Source organism: Mustela putorius, unplaced genomic scaffold, assembly GCF_011764305.1.
Source record: "Mustela putorius furo isolate JIRA1106 unplaced genomic scaffold, ASM1176430v1.1 tig00003898_pilon_pilon_pilon, whole genome shotgun sequence".
NCBI lineage: Eukaryota > Metazoa > Chordata > Mammalia > Carnivora > Mustelidae > Mustela > Mustela putorius.
Window position 1 is genome coordinate 27,385,843 of NW_025422047.1, and position 18,184 is coordinate 27,404,026.

The 18,184-nt window shown below is 36.4% G+C and overlaps 1 long non-coding RNA gene across 1 annotated transcript in view; it reads left to right on the forward strand.

Moving 5' to 3' along the window:
• LOC101689136 overlaps positions 1-18,184 on the forward strand; it is a 30,297-nt gene that overhangs the window by 3,651 nt on the left and 8,462 nt on the right. The window contains exon 3 of the long non-coding RNA XR_199645.3: positions 7,022-7,232. This is a non-coding gene — a long non-coding RNA (uncharacterized LOC101689136). The remainder of the gene's footprint in view (positions 1-7,021; positions 7,233-18,184) is intronic.

Genomic DNA, 18,184 nt, shown 5'->3' on the forward strand with positions numbered 1-18,184 from the left:
GAAACCCTGAGACTTCTTAGAGGATGTAACTTCTAAAAGAGGATTTTTAGGACAGACAGACTCCACAGATGAGGAAACACGGTTATCGCTGCTAAGGTGGGAAAAGGTATAAAATTTTCCAAGAATTTGAGAAACTTTGTTTAGAACTTTGAGAAGGGCGGGGAATGCCACTTTGTTGAGCAGAATGTTGAGCAGGCACTATACCAGGAATCAAGATCTATTTTCTCATTTACTCCTCACAGCATCCCAGTGAGCTGGTTATTATTCCCATTTTATAGGTGAGAAAAATGAACCTCAGATTGTCAAACTTGCCTAATGTTGAACAGCTAGCAAGTGGTGGCACTCCGAAGAAAAATATGGTTGAGCTTCTCTCAGTATTTAGCCTCAGGAACTTCCTGAGTCATACATTCCTCTTATTCACCTTTAAGGCCTGATTTGTTCTAAAAGACTTTCCTGACCACCTGAGTTAGAAATTGTATTTCTGGTCTCTGAAATCACAACATTCTTATTGTCATTACCCAAGTGGCATTTACTGTACCCTGCCTTCTATTATTATTTCTTCTCATGCAGTTGTTGGTTGGGCAATTGTGTTGAGCAGGAATATCAAAAACATCTGAAAAGAAATGCATATATATATTTAAATATTTATATTTTTGAGGCTGTTCTTCCACCTCACTTTGCCTTCTTCAGTTGTCTAAGACCATCTAGAGGAGAGGGTAGTTATCTAAACCCAAAGAGTTTATGCCAGAACATGTAAAGGCACCAGCAATAAGCATTTTTAAATATTCCCTCGGTGTTTCAAATTCCCACCCCCTCCCCAGTGAGAACCAGTAAGCTAGGTGGATTGAAAATCAGGTGATTACACTTAAAAAAAAAAATTAAATTGAATTTTTTAAAAAATCAGGTGATTTGATATCAGGTCCCAGCTCTGCCACTTACTAGTTGTGTGATCCTTACCATTTCTGAGACCCACTCTTATCATGTATAAGTTGGAAATCATTTTATCTGCTTTTTAGGATTAATTTAAAAGTCAAATGACTAAGTCTGTAAAGTCTTATATAATGGGATGGTATTAACATGTCTGGATTAGAAACATCTTAAAATCTGGACCCTGCTTGCTCCTTGCTTTTATATATACAAACTAAGTGATTGCACTTAGTAGATACTTAATAGTAGGTGTTGATTCACAAATGTATGTCTCAGAACCTTAGGAAAATAACACATTCAACTAAGATGTCAAGGAAATATACTGAAATGTCCTCCACCTGGGATACCATTTATCTTACAACTTTTCCCCAGCCTGGATACATTTTAAGGACAATGCCTATTTAAAAGTCATGGCTGTCTCTGAAATGAGGAGCTTTGGGCTCCGGATTGTCATTATCTACCATCTTTCCTCTCTCACACTCTCCATTCTATACCTCCAAACCAAGATGCTCACTTACACCTCTTTACAGTCAAGATGGAACTCGGCCTTATTAAATTAATGATTACTGAAGAATAGAGGACACTTTTTACCTTTCAAAACAAATCTTCTAATGAATGATAAGAAAAATTAATTTCCTCATTAAAAGAGGACCAGGAAGGGGAAATGAAAGCCAAATACAAACCCCCTACAGTAAGAGAAAGGATGGCAAAAAAATAAAAACAAGGATTCATGAATGCAGGAAGAAATTAAAACAAACCTGCAGGCCCTCATAAATACAGCAATCAGGCAGCTCCATGCATGCATCCCATATTTGAATTTTTATTTTACATGAAGTATTTTTGTATCTGCTTTGCCTAAATTTGGCCTCTTACCAAAGCCTAATGACTCTACTTTATGTTAAGCTTTTCGAAGGATCTAAACTTAAAACTCGGGGGGAAAAAACCTGTTAATTTATCTTGTAGGAAAAGGTGTTATAATTTGAATGAAAAACAGCAAGCAGACAGATAAAAAGGAGCTGGCACAAAGCTCAGGCAATCAGTAACATTTTTTGTACCTGCAGGCTGAGAAATTGTCTCCAGTGTTGTATGATGTTATTACCATTGCCTATTTTCACTTGTACATTAGGTTCAAGCATAATTGTGTGAAGATTTGATGTTCTCCACAGATTTACTATTTTAATAAGCTCATAATGTTAAAACACTATATGTGTTTACAGAGGTACTTACACTGTATTAAGCAAACAAATCAAATCATTTTCTTTAAAATGCTAAGCAGCCTAACTTGACCTTTCTACAGGCCCTGGTCAGTTCGGAAGTGGATCCAGATAATAGTCTTCTCTGACTCTCTATCTTTATTCCTTTCATCAGCAAACATACTTGTCCTCACAGACCATATGCCATTATCACTCCAGAGACTGCCTTTACTCTATTGAAGTTTATGGGGCAGAATGGAGCCACTATGCTCGATACTCCTAAATATTCATGGTAACCAGAAGTAAGCTCAGGTACCAAAAAGCAAGTGTGTCATCTAGTTCATAAATCTATTTTTTGAAGTAAAATTTAGGACTTGGTAGGATGTGGCTGTATTAAAATAGGAGACATTAAATCCATGCAACAAGCAAAAGGGAGACTCATTGGCATAAGTAAATTCAAGGTCAGAGGCAGCTGGATTTTGACATTGAGTTCAATATTGAAACAAAGAAAAAGTAGCGTCCCCAGTTTTTGCAGATCATTTTGGTCTCTTCTTTATTTGAAGAAATAATTTAATAACTATTTAAAAATACATATCCTTTTCTTTAGATTAAAAAAACACATAAGCATGGAAGAAAGAAATCAGTGATTCTCTCTCTCAGAAATGATCCTTGCTGATTTTAGATCTTATTATTCCAGGCTTCTTCTGTGCATGTTTGAATAGGTTAATCTGACACAAACTGATTTTTAAGTTGGTGTTTTTCTTTCCACTTAATGTTTTGTTAATATCTTTCCATGTGGTTAAATACTCTCCAACTTCAATAACACATTAATAGCTGTGTAGTATTCCATTAAGGAATACTGTGTTGCCTATGGTGGGATATCTGGGTTGCCTCCACAACCCAATTAAGATGGTAATGAACTTATAGCAAGTTCTTTTTTAATATCAAAGCCTCCATCTGCACTCCTCATAAGACATTTTATAGCTCTAAAAGGCTTTAACTCTTGTGAATTTAGTGACTTAGACTTTTCTATTGACTTCCATTTAATCTTAAGGATATATTACACAAAACAACTCTTTTATCTGAAAACTTGTAAAAAATAATTACATCTGCATCAATTAACATTTTACTTCTATAATTCCATAATGTGTACTTCATATATATTTGTTTCTGCAACATCATCCTTAGAATAAATATATGAAATAATATACACACTTAAGAAACATTGCACAATTACTTCCACCTAATCCAAAGAGAATTCTCTTTTATCTACTGATTCATTCAACAAGTACTTATTAGGTACCTACTGTATAACATGTACTATGCTGCATGCCACTGGAGAAATATTTAAGCATCTACATTGGGTATGTCTTTACTTCAAAGTCAAAGCCACTAGGAAATGTTTATGTTTTTCTTATATTTTCCACAAATATCAGAGGCAATACTTAATTTATGTTATATAAAGATGTTGTTCTACTTTTGAGTGGCATGTGGACCTTTATCACTTGTTGACCAATTAACTAATAACAAGAAGGTCTAACAAATCTCTCTCTCTTTTTTTTTTAAAGATTTTATTTATTTGACAGAGAGAGTGAGCACAACCAGGCAGAGTGATAAGCAGAGGGGAGAAGCAGACATCTTGAGCAGGGAGCCTGATGTGGGACTCAATCTCAGGACCCTGGAATCATGATCTGAGCTGAAGGCAGATGCTTAACCAAGGGAGACCCCCCAGGCCTCCTATAACAAATCTCTCTTGACAGAAATATAATCTATACCAATCTGGGCCAAATTAACAGGGATTTTCAGCAGGTCTGTACTTTCTGTGGCCCTTAGATAACAGCCAATAGATAATCAATTATGTAAGAGGCTCATCTTGATAGGTGAGATGGGCAAATGAGCATTAACAAACTTTTAAGGGTCCCATCACCTCCACAGTAAGTTTTAGGGCCTGCCCATCAAGATCATCCAATATCTCTCTTGCATATCCTCAGGCTAAACAATGTTCCTTTATCCTATCATTTCACTTTTTAATATGTCTACCTTTACCTTCTCATTTTTTCAGTGATTCAGCTATAACCTAAAAATTCACCCATTCTATCTGCCATCCTTCTAACACCTTCCCAAACTTCCATCAGACTAAATAATGACCCTCTTCTAGTGAACACTTCAAAGAACACTCAAAGCTGGCCTCTTTCTCAAAATCTTTCCTGACTGATTGGAAGATAAAGCAGCTTTCCAAAGAGTTCCATCTCAACAGCATGCCATTCCCCATGGAATGTGTATTTGGATATAGATAGTGTTGTTACATATGTATGAGAATATGTTTTACTTATTCACCTGCCTTTTTTCAGCCTGATTGTGAGCCCCTAAAGACTAAGAACATGTTTTCTCTTTATTCTGTAATGATCCCACCCCCACAGAGTTACACTGCTAAATGTTGGTGCCACCTTTCTTGAAAGCAGCTATCAATAATTACAACATTTTAACTAGCTAGGTCTTAGAATACAGATTTTTAGAGGTAGAAGGCAATGTTAGAGGTTACCAAGTCCATCACCTTTCTCTTTTTAAAGCTCACATTTATTTAGTATTTATTACATTCCAGATACTATGCTAAGCTCTTTATGTGAATTATCTCATGTAGTCCACACAAAAATTGATGGAGTAGGAATTCTAAATATCCCCATTTTTGTGTGCCTACCAAAACTCTCCTTGCACCTTTCCATGAGAAAGTATACACAAATGAACGAACAATAATAGCTTAACCTAGGATGAGGACTAGAATAAGATGGAGGGGTGCAGGGCAAAATTTGAGGAGGCTTGCTCTTTCAGGGTTGTGCAAGCACTTCCTTAAATTTTGCCCTTTAGGTACCTCTCTTGCCTCACCCTAGTCTCAGTCCTTACTAGACCTTATTGTATGTCAGGTACTGCTATAAGTATATTATGTAGTTAATACAACAAACCTATGAGGTAGGTAGTGTTATCCTCATTTACAAATAAGGAAATGGAGATTAAATAATAATCTGCCTGAGATCCCACAGTAGTAAATGACAGGGATGGTATTCAAATTCAAACATCCTGGTTGTAGATAGATAATTAAATGAATACATGAAATAAGGAATGAATGACTATTAAGGCCACACTGAAAGTTAGGCAGAGCTGAGGGAGCCCCAAATCCTGATTTCTGGCTCTCAATCTAGTACAATTCCCCCATACCTTTCAATATCAAAGTTTCTTTGGTGACTTATCAAATTAAATGTAAGCAATTGTTGACTTTTCTCTAACTGAACAATTTTTTTAAAGCAGGTAATAAAGACGTTTGAATCAAGCGCATGTAAAAGGTAGCAGTCCATAATTTCTAACAATACTAGACTTCTTTTTCTCTGAATTATTTAATCTCATAGTTGGGTAAAGGTCAAATTTCTAAACTATTTAAACAATTACTGACTATAAGTATAACTGCATGCTACCAAGCTGCTCATTTTCTACTAAAAGTTGTAGATCCAAGTATTAAGATCAAGTTCTTTCCTGCCCCACTTTCTAGGTAATTTTTCTGGTTCTGGTAATATTTTCATGGATTCCATGATTCAGAGCAATAGAGATTATCTTCACTAAGGGATCTAATACTTCACAGAACATTGAGTTGTTGCTTTATCTTCCATGGAGTATTTTTGCTCTGCCTTAAAGCTTCCTTCTCTTAATAAGAACATCCCTACCCTGATTTTATGTTACTTTGGTAATTCTCACATTGCAGGAAGTTCCCAGATGATAAAGTTTATAATACTTGCTTGTCAAAAAAAATCAGGGAGTCAGAAAAATACTGCCACTTTTGTTACCATTGATACTAGGTTAGTTTTATCGCTTCTCAGCCTTTTGGCTAAGATCAAGTGTGATACTAGGTTAGTTTTTTAATTTCCTAATCTTCAGTTCTAGGAAATGAATCTGATTGACCAAGATCATCTTTCTAGGCATGCAAAATCACCTATGACTAGCTGCCTATGCACTAACTCCCCTTAAATTAAAGATCTTCCAGTAATCTAATCATTTGAGGCCAGGGACAGGGACCCATAGAGAACTTGGCAGTTTAGGGAAGCTTCATATAAAATGGTACAGATTGGAAATAAGTAAGCAGTGAAATAAATAAGCAGAGCAAGATTTTTTTTATACTTTGATGTGTATTTCAGAAACAAATTGGAATAGGGAAGTTTATGTGAATTAGTAAGAAACAAATTGGTTTTTAAAAACTCCTCAATGAGTGTTATACTCTAAAAACTGGAACAATGGGAAAATTTAGAAAATATCAGAAAATGTTGTCTTTAGGAAAATATTGAAGAGGCTTCAGTAGCAACAACTGTCATGAATGGGTTAGAACATGCGATATGCTATGTACTGTAATACCTAGATATAAACACATGAAACTGACAATCCTAAGAGTACATCCAAGAACTTCATGGACATACCTGATAAAATTTCACAGTTGTATTGAGTGTCTAAAACATCAGCCACTTTTTTTTTAGACTCCATTTATTTATTTTAGAGAAAGAGACAGAGACAGAGAGAGCATGAGCAGAGGGAAGACAAGCAGACTCCATGTTGGGCACAGAGCCCAACACAGGGCTCAATCCCAGAACCCTGACATTATGACCTAAGCTGAAATCACAAGTCAGATGCTTAACCAACTGAGCCACCCAAGTGCCCCAACAACAGGCATTTTATTTGAATGAATTTATATCTGTTTCATGTCCTTTTAGAATAATAGTTTCTGAAGATAGTGCTTTGCTATTTAAGATTTGCCTTATGGAGCACCTAACCCCATACATCAATACAGGCAATAAATAAAGAGAACACTGTAAGATGTTGGAAAATATAAATATCTTTATTTTTCTTTTTTTTTTTAATTTCAGGGAAAAAAATAACATGAGACCCTATAGTGAAATGGAACATCTATAGATTTTGAAGCTAGAGAGGACAGAATGAACAGTGCTTCTGTGAGGACTTGGGAAATCAATTATCTGCTTTAACCTGACTGATCTCATCTTGTAAATTTTTATGAGGATTACATAAGAGTATGTAAAGAACATGCCATGTCAGAACTTGTCAAGTCCTCAGGATAAGGTAACTTTTATTACTTTATCATATATATTTTTGGAACAGTAGAATCATAGTATAAAAACTATGACAGATGGATATAATATATCTAATGTAAAATGTGGCCAACATAGACAAATCAAATATTGAAGAATCATGTATCAGTCAGGGTAAGCTAAATAAACTAATTAATTTAGCAGAGGCTCAACTTCAGTTACTCAGGGAGTAAGGCTGACAAAGACACTACCTTCTAACAGCCACTTGTTCTGGAACATATAGACTCTTCAGTCACCAGCACGGTAAGAGGGCACTGGAGTGTCTCACACATTGCCAAGCACATATCAATATTAGAAATGACATGTATCACTTCCACCCACAACCAATTGCAAAAGCTAGTCAACATGGCCCCATCTAATTGCACAATGGTAGAGAAATGTAACCCTCTCATATACTTGGAAGGAAAGGAGAATGAGATACGGTGAACATTAGAAGGCCTTACCAAAAGATTTGTCCTTAGCTCAAAAGGCTTTCAGAAAAGAACCATATAATTGAGTTTTTAATAAGGTGGGTTGTTTTTTTTTTAAGAAATGAATTTTATCTTCTTGGTGATGTGGCATATTTGGTTGATTTGGGTGTGGGGCAAAACATTACAATTAATCATTGTTGGAGTTGTCCTGGGTATGGCAAAATAAAAGAAGTTGCCATCCAGAAAGGAACTTTGCACAACAAAGTGTTAAATGAAATACTACCAGGCAAAATAAGGCAATACTCTTTTGCTGTCTAGCACCACACAAGATGCTAACTAAAAGAGTAAATAAAAACATTCAACATGCATTTAGCTTTCATAATTTACCTTCTGCAAGGTTGATTTAGAGTATGCAGAATATGCCACATTATTTAAGCTGTAAAAAGGAGCTGCTTTACACTACCTGCCATGTACAATTATAATAATCTGTCAGACAAATATAATTACAGAGTGTGATGTCTGTTTGAGTGTGAAGGCTTTGATTGTGTGGTATTGTCTGCTCCACACTGTGGCACAGCATAAACAATTGTACTCTGTGGCAACTCTCAGCCAGAACTGATGCTCACATCAGGAACGCCCTATTAAATAGCACAAATGGGTGGGTTTGGGTTGAAGATTGTTGACTTTGTTTGATTTTTTTCCCCCGACACTTTTCCAAGGGCAAACTTGACCACAGTAAGTTTTCTGCAGTACAGTATGATAGGTCTCCAAGATATTGTTAATAAAAGTGAGTGGGAATGGGAGGCTAAGGCAAGGTATGGCCAATTAACAAGTTCCAACCATTTTAATGATGAAAAGTAGGTTGAGAAAGGAATGCATGGGTCACTTTAATGATTAAAAAAATAATTAGGTGACACTTCATGGATCTAAAAGATTAAGTTGTTATTTTATAGAGTAAGTTATTATTGTAATTTGTTACTGGACCTCACACCAGCTGACAAAATAGAAAAGGTAACCATCATTATAGCCTCATAATCGTATTAAAGAAATTAAAGATGTGTTTGCTTTAAATTAATCAATTGTTTCCTCGTTGTACCTTCTATACTAAGTTGGATCAAGCTATTTTTAATTTATTTTTCAACTGATGATCTCATCACTGTGACTGTGATCTTCATACCCAGATATTTTGCTGTGGGACTTCTCTGCAGGGTACACCTTTTGTTTTTTAAGATGAAACTTGCCTAGAAGGGATTTAAGAGTATTGGCTTACCAAATTCTGCTCTTTTATAGTTCATGTGGTAGAGAAGTTTTATATTATAATCCAAACTCTACGCCTGATCACATGGTCAGTCCAAAGTAAAAACCTGGATTTGGCTTCTGGTTTTCTTTTAACTTACAAATATATAATGTCATGATGATATCTGAAACAGCTTAGAAAGATTAAGCAACTTTTCACTAACAGCACAATTTGCTTTCATTGATAAATGAGCACTAATATCCTTTCCCTTCTGGCCATATGAGAAAAGAATTCCAGAGATTAGTTAATATAAACCTGATAACTTTGTGCTAGAGATGTGAGTTTTCTGGATGAATCCACCATTGAGAAGAAATAGCATTTTTATGATGTTTCAGTGTTTGAGTCTTCCAGTATAGGCTCCATGGACAATAACAAATCTATCATAAAATAACCACAGAATCTTGAAATCTTTGCACTGGAAAGACCTCGACCAAATAGAAATGATACTTCATTCCTTGGACCCTAATGTACCCTCTGTATCTTTCTCTCATAGTTATTGGAAGGATAAGATGCCTACTTATATTGGTCTACAAATCCCTTAAGACCAAGAATTATAATTTACTCCTCTTTGTCTCCTGAATGCTTACAATAGGACCTATGGTAGCATGAATAGCTGAAATGATAGATGAATAGAAAAAAGAAAAAAATACTATATTGCAATAATGGATATTTGTGGGACCTTCTCCAGTATCTACTCCCTCCCTTCCTTTCCAACAGTCCCAATTTCTGTTTGAAGATTCAAGTGGTTTCAGAGAAGCTCTTATTATCTCCAACTCCAGGAGTAGAATATGTAATCTAGGTTAAACCAATTAGCACATTCCATCTATCTAACAAGTTTTTGGCTCTGCCTTGAGCACATGACCTAACTAAAAATTTTCATTCAGAGAGAATCTCAGAATTATTTCTGGGAAGGAAGAAACAAAGATGCTTTTTGCTGGGTGTAAATGTGGAAGCATGCAATCCTAGAGTGGATGACAGCCACTCAGGACCATGAGGAGAGCAAGTCTTAGAATAGAACCAACGTTAAGAAAGGTATATAGCAGAGACAGAAAGAAACTGGAAGCCTCATTCGAACCTAATCTTATCTCTGGATTTTTCAGCTATAAAAAAAGAAACAAAGAAAATAAAATTCCTTTATTTTTCATGTTAGCTTGGGTCAGATTTTCCGTTTCTTACAACACAAAGCGTCCTGATTCAATTGTAAATAATGCCATTGAACAGATGTGAGCTGAACAAGCACCATGTACTTCAGAAATATTGGCAAGCCCTAATGCAAACCATTCCACAAACAAACTACAAACCAAAAGTGATGAACACTCCTAATTTCCATTTCCCACTAAAAGGAACCAAGGCTTCCTAAAGAAATGGTTGATTTTCCAGGTCTTGTGTAGGAAATGTACAAGTTGAGACAGGGACATCTAGTTATGTCAAAAGGCAAGATAGTTCTCACAAGCGACTATGCTAAAGAATGAAACCAATTTGAAACAACTCCAACCAGCTAAAAGTGGGACAGCTTGAGCATCTAATAATAATAATAATAATAGTAATAATAATAATTGCTAAGGATCAAAACTGATCAAATATGTTAAATATGATGCTTTCATAGTGGTACTAGAGTAAATAAATTTCATTGATCATAGAGAGTATTAGGAGACCACCTAAATAAAGAAAAACAAATATTTAATTTGCCTTTCTTGTATGAACTCTGCTCCAGGGAGTTGTTAAGTTGTTAATAGTTGTTAAGGAAAAGTTTCTCACTAAACTACATTTCCTAGCAAAGAAATGAAGAAAAGTCCTTGTTGCAAATACTTAATGCAATAATAGATCTGGGCAATAAACGTGAGTGGCTGCTTACATCCCCAAAAATAAAACCCACACATTATGTGCCTCTTGATGGAAGTGTACCATACCACCCATGAAGTATTCTTGTCAAATAATCAAACATGAATCAGATCAAGCCTCTTAGTCTAACTACTATTCCATAGGAAATAAAAGAGAGATGCAATCAACAAAATCCAAAGTGTGGGAAGCTCTACAGAGAAAATGACCCAATTTTTATGAATAAACTGCAAAGAAAAAATAGAGATATAACTTATAGATTAAAAGGTTCTTAAGAGATATAGCAATCATTTGGTAACATGAAGACCTTGTTGACATTCTGGTTTAAACAAACCAACTATAAAAAATATGAGACAATCAGAGAGATTGGAATCCTGATTGAATATTTGATGATAGAGGGAATTACTATTTTTATAGGTGTGATAATGTTACCATTGTGATTTTTTTAATTTCTTACCTTCTATAGATTCATACAGAAGGAATTATGGGTACAAAGATGTCTAGTACAACATTATTTGGGAGAGGGGAAATAAAGGTGAAATAAGATTGCCATGAATTCATTATTGAAGTTGAGTGGTAGGTATATGAGGGTTCATTAAACTATTCCTTCTGCTCTTGGATAATATTTAAGATTTTCCAAAATAAAAATTTTAAGTATATCATCCCATTATCATTCAAAATCATATATACATGCCAGCCTTTCTTGCTTTCACATGAACAGGCTGTCATCCTTCAATCATGTTTTAATTTCTCCACATGGTAGTTCACCCAGTCACTGATATCTGTATGCCTTCTTCCCAGAGAGTGGGCATTATCCCACACATGCACACTCATCCCCATGGAGGTGTTATAGGAAATCCATCACTCTCCCAGCTTAAAAGACTTCACTTTTTTTTTTGTCTTATTGTTATGTCCAGCTAGCTGACATATAATACATCATTAGTTTTTGATGTAGTGTTCAGAAGTTCATTAGTTGCGTATAATACCCAGTGATCATCACAACACATGCCCTCCTTAATAGCCATCAACCAGTTACCCCATCCACCCAGCCTCCCCTTCTGCAATCCTCACTTTGTTTCCCAGAGTCCAGAGTCTCATAGTTTGTCTCCTTCTCTGATTTCTTTCCATTCAGTTTTCCTTCCCATCCTCTATGGTCCTCCACTCTATTCCTAACTGGAGGGGATTGTGCTAAGTGAAATAAGTCAAGCAGAGGAAGACTTCATTTTCATAGACATGGTTTTCTTCCATTTATTTCCTTATACCTCTATTCTACTTTAATGGCATTATTTATTCCAATTCCTACATCCCTCTTTAGGAATGAACCATACTGACTAACTCATGCAGACAGACCTATAGCTAGCCAGTGCTATGTTGAAAAGTTTCAACATCTACATTTCTGTGGGCCTATATACATAATCTGGCTCAGTGTAAACCTCTTAAGTGAAATGCTCTCCTGGAAATAAAACCTGCTCTCTATGTTCTTCTATTTTATTTCAAACTCAATACAAAGCAATGGTCCCCAAAGAAAAGTTATGCTGGAGTTAGGTTCACACTATTTCCCTGAAATGTAATAGGAGATTTAAACACAGATGATATGACTGGTTAATAAATGTCACCATTGAGTAGCTTTGTTCACCTAATAATATCATTCCAATCATTATAAACAAATTGAAGGGGTTCTTATGTGAAACAAACACGGCAGGACTTATTCCTGCGTAACACAAGACCAAGCCAGGGCAGCCAATCCTAACGGCCTTCAAGAAGGGGCAAGACTGGCGTGCAGCTTTGTGGTATCCCGGGAGGATTTTATTTCCAAATATAAAATTCATGCCATGCTCACAGGCAGAACCTTAGAATAGTCATAATGATCTAATGGCAGCATTACTATGGAAGGCTGCTACTAATACTTTGAACTACTGCCGTTCTATACAGATCCAAGGATATGATTTCAAAGCTCATGTGGAATGAAGACTGCCCCAACTGAAAGCAATCCACCTGAGTAAAAAAGAGAGGAAAGAAAAGAACAGGGTAGAATGCAACCGAAGCCCACAATTTGGGATTTCTAGGATAGGGAGGTCGGAGCTGGTTCTCTGATTATGGGGTTTCTTTTATTATTGTTGTAGTTTGAAGGAGTGGCAAAGAAAGAGAAATTGTCTCTAAATTGCATGACTGACTTTTTGAATTACCTCTAACTTAAAGATTATAATGTGTTTATTTTCCTCTTCCAAGAAGAGAAGGATAGGAATTGCTCCATCACCCTCATGCTCTTTTCCTTCTGCTATCAAAGGAACAAGAATTCATTGATGACAACTCCCTTGTGCTCAATCTTGCTTCAATACTGACAGCAAAATGAAAAGAAATAGCATATTAACTGCAAAAGAGGTCCGAACCCCTGTAAGTCCAACCTTAAAAACATCCAAGGCCTGTTGGGCCTGTCACTTGACATTTAGACAAAAATGGCTGTTAGGCAGAAAACTGCCTAACAGTTAAATGCCTGTATTTATAGGTAATACTCACTGTTTCAAACCTAATCATGCAATTCTTGTGGGAAGAAGTTCTGACAGAGCTAACAAGCCTGTAAAAGATAGATAGATAGATAGATAGATAGATAGATGATAGATAGATATAGATATAGATATACACACACATATACATGTATGTGTGTATATATATCTATATATATATATATAATTTTTAAATGCTTTGGGAATTTCCTTTCATTCGTTCAATAATTTGCAGTTGGAATTCATAATTTTAGCAGAGTTTCTCACATACAATCCCAAATTTGGAAACACCTATTTTAGAGTATATTGTAACATGTGTTTAAGATACATTGAATCTTTGGAGAAAAGTGCTATAGAAATTTAATAAATGAAAGCTCATTTTTGAAACCTTGTAAAAATACACGCATTTGAATTAATTTTTAGCTAGACAATCTCCTTGGCAGGTAATGTGTAGTGATCCCATATGCCCCAGATTTTAAGGTTCTGGAGTATGGGAAGAAAAAGGTTATGGCCTAAAGAAGCTCATTCTGAGAGTGGAATAGTTCTCGACAAAAATCGGAGTGGGAATGCCAATTTTGGCCTTGAAAATGCATTCACTTATGCTATTTGGAATGTGAAAGAGATTTGAAATATATAAAAAGTAGAGTTATAAAGGGCAGCTGGATTCAACCACATGGTCAAATTTGAATCAGCAAACTGACATTCTCTGAGATAACACACATTATGTCCTTTAAAATTAAAAAGGAAAACAAGAGCCAAGTATCATTACTCATTTGTTATTTTGTGAGCTGGTTCAACTCAAGAATACATAATTTTCTGGTTATAATGCAAACTAAGGAAGGATGAGAGCCAGATATAAACAATCTCTTCCTTCTGGAGTAAAATATATAGCTATCTAGGGAATCAGTGTGATTATGAAGAGACCAGATGCTTTGATTCTTGGCTGCTATAGGACCTGGCCTAGCAACCTACAGCTTTATCATCAGAGAGGTAAAGATGAGTCCAAGAGATTAAAAAAAAGATAGAAATAAAATTCTTTGTAAGTAAGCAAAAGTGAGGACAACCTTTTCATAAGCAAAGTAAGCTGATGAAGGTGCAGAAAAAAGTTTCACCAGAAAAGCCACTGTGTTATTATCTTGCTTAAAGCATGACATTTGAACCTTCACATGGAAGCATCAGTTTCTAATGCATTAAACTTTAGGGTTATATATTGGACAAGTTCTGGTTCTTGTTTTTATTTCTCTTTAGTGATTTGTTGACTATTATGTATTACCAACATATTCACAGCATATATAGCATTTGATTAATATGTGTATTTTGTAGAGATGTTTTATTTAAGCCAACTAAATAATGTCCTTCATACATACTTCCAAATTTAGGACAAATATAGAAAAGTTATTTATGTTAATATCATGTATTATATTGAAGTTGCCAGATCATTTAATTTCCCTGTTTGCTAGAGTTAGAAATGTTTTACATACACCACAAATGACTTGATCTTCCAAGAAATCTTATTTTGTTATTCTAAAAGTATAATAAGGGATTGAGGGCAAGTCTGGGAATATGACAGAGTAACCAGAGCTTAAGCTCACCTTGTCCATGGCTACAACTAGATAACACATTAGTCTAAATAACCCAGAAAATGACCTGAAGACTAGCAGAACAAACTCCACAAGCAAAGATACAGAAGTCTCATTGAAGAAGGTAGGAAGGGCAGAGATGTGAGAGGTAGTGTAGAGCAAGGAGCATGGAAAGGGGAGAGAAACAGATTATCACACCAGGGGGTCCACATAGGGACTCTGAGTCCCTATAACATTTGGCTTTGAAAGTGGAAGGACTGAATTGTGTGAGTTCTTACAACCAGCAGAACTTAAAACCTGGAATTTTAAAAATCATTAACTCAGATATGGAAGAACCCAGAGGGTGATAGGAAGCCAGGTCCCTACTCCTAGAGAGATAACACAACAAACAGTCCAAAGAGATACAGTCTAGAAGCAGTAGTTTGAAAAACACCTAGTACATATAGGAGGAAGAGTAGTTTACTCATTTCAGAGCACATCATGGAGGGGCAGGGATTGTTAAGGGACTTCTCCAGGAACAAATTTACTGGCAGGCACAATCTCCCTTCTCTACCCCTCAGGATAAACACATGGCCACCTGCAGGAACCAGTGCTGAACTGGCATTCACTAACTTTCTTACACCAGGCCCCACCCCCTCACACTTTGGCAGATCCACCCTTTCTGGTCACTTTTGCCTCAATCCCAGTGTTGTGGGCCCAGAAGACCTGTGCAAAGCTTGCCAACACCTTGTCTCCTGACCTGCATGCTTTGTGAAGCCTCAGTCCCACTGGTGGTGGAGACAGCTGGCCCTATAGAAGCCTGAGGCACACCTTGTTAAAATTGCATGTCCTACCCCATCCAAGGACCAAACACTGCCCACAATTATCAAAGAGAACCTCTGCAAACAATTGGACCGAAGGAGAATGTGGCCAGGGCACAACAGCAGTGTGCACACAACACATGCAGGAGACATCCCCTGAAATGCCAGGTTCTCCTGAACAAGGGACACTACACTACAGGGCACAAAGGACCTCATCTTCATAAGGCCATTACTTTCAAGAGCAGGAGATACAGCTGACCTTTTTTTTTTATTATTAAGGTTTTATTTATTTATTTGACAGACAGAGATCACAAGTAGGCACAGAGGCAGGCAGAGAGAGAGGAAGGGAAGCAGGCTCCCCACTGAGCAGAGAGCCTGATGTGGAGCTCGATCCCAGGACCCTGAGATCATGACCTGAGCCAAAGGCAGAGGCTTTAACCCACTGAGAGACCCAGGCCCCCCTATAGCTGACCTTCTTAACAGATAGCAACAGATAGAGAGTTAAGCAAAATTAAGAGACAGAGGAACATGTCCCAAATGAAAGAACAAGACAAAACTACAGCAGGAGACCTATGCAAAAAAATGTATAAATAATATGCCTGATAGAGAATTTAAAGTAATGATCATAAAGATACTCACTGGACTTGAGAAAAGAGTAGTGGATATCAGTGAGATCCTTAACAGAGTGATTAAAAAAAAAAAAAAGAACCAGTCAGAGATGAAAAACACAATACATGAAATTAAAAATATACTAGAAGAAATAAGTAGAAGACTATAGGAAGCAAAGGAGCAAATGAGTGACCTGAAAGACAGGATAATGGAAAGTAATCAAGCCGAGCTAGTGAAGGGGAAAAAAAATTATGCAAAATGAGAATAGACTTCAGGAGCTCAGTGACTCCATTAAGCATATTATTTGCCTTAGAGGGATCCCAGAAGAAAAAGAGGGAGAAAAGAAGGCAGAAATTTTATCTGAAGAAATAATAGGTGAAAATTTCCCTAATCTGGGAAAGGAAACAGATATCCAGATCCAGGAGGTACCGAGATCCTCTGACAAAATCAACCCAGTGAGATCTGCACCAATACAAATAGTAATTAAAATGGCAAAAAGTGGTGGTAAAGAAAGAACTTTAAAAGCAGCATTAGAAAAGAAGATAGTTACATACAAGGGAAATCTCATAAGTCTATCTATGGATTCTTTCAGCAGAAATTTTGCAGGCCAGAGGGACTGGAGTGATATATTCAAAGTGCTGAAAGGAAAAAAATCTGCAGCCAAGAATACTCTATCCAGCAAGCCTATCATTCAGAATAGAAGGAGACATAAAGATTTTCTCAGACAAATAAAAGCTAAAGGGCTTTATGGCCACAAAACCAGACCTACAGAAATGTTAAAGGGGATTCTTTTAGTGGAAAGGGAAGACCATAAGTAAGAGTAAGAAAAGTAGGAAACCTGGCGAGGATGTGGAGAAAGAGGAACCCTCCTACACTGTTGGTGGGAATGCAAGCTGGTGCAGCCACTCTGGAAAACAGCATGGAGGTTCCTCAAAATGTTGAAAATAGAACTGCCCTATGACCCAGCAATTGCACTACTGGGTATTTACTCTAAAGATACAAACGTAGTGATCCAAAGGGGCACGTGCACCCGAATGTTTATAGCAACAATGTCCACAATAGCCAAACTATGGAAAGAACCTAGATGTCCATCAACAAATGAATGGATCAAGAAGATGTGGTATATATACACAATGGAATACTATGCAGCCATCAAAAGAAATGAAATCTTGCCATTTGTGACAACATGGATGGAACTAGAGCGTATCATGCTTAGCAAAATAAGTCAAGCAGAGAAAGATAACTATCATATGATCTCTCTGATATGAGGAAGTGGTGATGCAACATGGGGGCTTAAGTGGGTAGAAGAAGAATAAATGAAACAAGATGGAATTGGGAGGGAGACAAACCATAAGTGACTTAATCTCACAAAACAAACTGAGGGTTGCTGGGGGGAGGGTGTTTGGGAGAAGGGGGTGGGATTATGGACATTGGGGAGGGTATGTGCTTTGGTGAGTGCTTTGAAGTGTGTAAACCTGGTGATTCACAGACCTGTACCCCTGGGGATAAAAATATATGTTTATAAAAAATAAAATAAAATAAAATAAAGTAGGAAACATAAAAGCAGTAAAAATAAGTGTATCAGTCAAGGGATTCACAAAATAAAAGGATGTAAAATATAACACCATATATCTAAAATGTGGAGTGGGGAGAGAATAGTAAAGAACAGTTTCAAACTTAAGAGACCATAAACTTAATATAGACTGCTATATGCAGAAGATATTGTATATAAACCTAATAATGGTAACCATAAATCAAAAACCAAGGATAGATATGCAAAAAATAAAAAGGGATCAAAATATATCACTAAAGAATATCAGCAAACCACGAAAGAGCATAAAAGAATAAAGGAGCAGAGAAGAACTACAAAATCAACCACAAAAC